We start from the raw sequence: 2203 nt of genomic DNA on the forward strand, positions 1-2203 counted from the left end.
ACATAGAGGCCAGTGTTACCTCTATCTCTCATTGTCTCTCCTAGTCTTCCTGGCCTACAATCCCCAGTCTCCCCAGCCTACAATCCCCAGTCTCCCCAGCCTACAATCCCCAGTCTCCCCAGCCTACAATCCCCAGTCTCCCCAGTCTACAATCCCCAGTCCCCCCAGACCGACAATCCCCAGTCTTCCCAGCCTACAATCCCCAGTCTTCCCTCACAGCTGAGGGTGGAAGCAGTCTATGTGCCCCAGTGATCAGCAATAAGGAAGTAGGAGGTAACATCAACATCACTCAGAACAACACTCAGAACAACGGTAAAAACATAACTCTTCCACTTTCTTTACATGCTGTGAGGAAAAGGTTTCCTCTGACATATTATTATATTCATACTTTATTCAATCAAATCACCTTCAGAACTGTAGGAGAATATAATATATTTTCCTATTTTGTTCAATTTCTAGATGACTCCTCCCAGGTTGCACAATGCAGTGCCACGCTAAAAGGGTAAGTTGTCAAACGTTTGACTTTGTGCGCGTGTGATGTGTTGTGGGTGTAAATGAATAGTGTTTTTGGTTAAACCATGTCTCTTTGTCCACAGTGAGTTGCGTGGTGGTCTGTCTCCAGTATCCAGAGAGACCCAGAGCGCATCAAGGAACACACACTACCACCACAATATGAAGAGAAAGACAACACAAAGAAGACACAATACATAATGAATGATAAATACATCTGCTTAATGCATTATTATGATGCATGACATAGGAGCTAACAGGTTATTTTGCATTGCGTATTATGCAGATGAATGCACATATAATGCATTATGAAGAGGGTATTCAAAGGAGGTGTTACCATAGGAGGTGTTACCATAGGAGCTGTTACCATAGGAGTTGTTAACATAGGAGGTGTTACCATAGGAGGTGTTACCATAGGAGGTGTTACCATAGGAGGTGTTACCATAGGTGGCGTTACCAGAGGAGGTGTTACCACAGGAGGTGTTACCATAGGAGGTGTTACCATAGGAGGTGTTACCATAGCTATAGGAGGTGTTACCATAGGAGGTGTTACTATAGGAGGTGTTAGCATAGGAGGTGTTACCATAGGAGGTGTTACCATAGGAGGTGTTACCATAGCCATAGGAGGTGTTACCATAGGAGGTGTTACCATAGGAGGTGTTACCATAGGATGTGTTACCATAGCCATAGGAGGTGTTACCATAGCCATAGGAGTTGTTTCCATAGGAGGTGTTACCATAGGAGGTGTTACCATAGCCATAGGAGGTGTTACCATAGGAGGTGTTACCATAGGAGGTGTTACCATAGGAGGTGTTACCATAGCCATAGGAGGTGTTACCATAGGAGGTGTTACCATAGCCATAGGAGTTGTTTCCATAGGAGGTGTTACCATAGGAGTTGTTACCATAGGAGGTGTTACCATAGGAGGTGTTACCATAGGAGGTGTTACCATAGGAGATGTTACCATAGGAGGTGTTACCATAGGAGGTGTTACCATAGGAGTTGTTACCATAGGAGGTGTTACAATAGGAGGTGTTACTATAGGAGGTGTTACTATAGCCATAGGAGGTGTTACCATAGCCATAGGAGGTGTTACCGTAGGAGGTGTTACCATAGGAGGTGTTACCATAGGAGGTGTTACCATAGGAGGTGTTACCATAGGAGGTGTTACTATAGGAGGTGTTGCTATAGGATGTGTTACCATAGGAGGTGTTACTATAGGATGTGTTACCATAGGATGTGTTACCATAGGAGTTGTTACCATAGGAGGTGTTACCATAGGAGATGTTACTATAGGAGGTGTTACAATAGGAGGTGTTACCATACGCATACGACACACAATTAATCTTCTCCTTTCCCCCTTCTGATAACCAAGTAGCGAATTGCATCTCTGCATGTCTGGCAGACATATCAGTGTGGATGACGGATCACCACCTCAAGCTGAACCTCGGCAAGACAGAGCTGCTCTTCCTCCCGGGGAAGGACTGCCCGTTCCATGATCTCGCCATCACGGTTGACAACTCCATTGTGTCCTCCTCCCAGAGTGCTAAGAGCCTTGGCTTGACCCTGGACAACACCCAGTCGTTCTCCTCTAACATCAAGGCGGTGACCCGATCCTGTAGGTTCATGCTTTACAACATTCGCAGAGTACGACCCTGCCTCACACAGGAAGATGCGCAGGTCCTAATCCAGG

General features: G+C 45.8%; 1 long non-coding RNA gene across 1 annotated transcript; it reads left to right on the forward strand.

Annotated features, from left to right (window-relative positions):
* Nucleotides 1-981, forward strand: LOC123740276 (uncharacterized). Its single transcript, XR_006768268.2, has 3 exons — nt 1-312; nt 460-502; nt 597-981. It is a non-coding gene; the product is annotated as an uncharacterized LOC123740276 (long non-coding RNA).
* Nucleotides 982-2203: the final 1222 nt, after the last annotated feature.

This window comes from Salmo salar, unplaced genomic scaffold, assembly GCF_965601325.2.
Source record: "Salmo salar unplaced genomic scaffold, fSalSal1 ptg000129l, whole genome shotgun sequence".
Taxonomy (NCBI): Eukaryota; Metazoa; Chordata; class Actinopteri; order Salmoniformes; family Salmonidae; genus Salmo; species Salmo salar.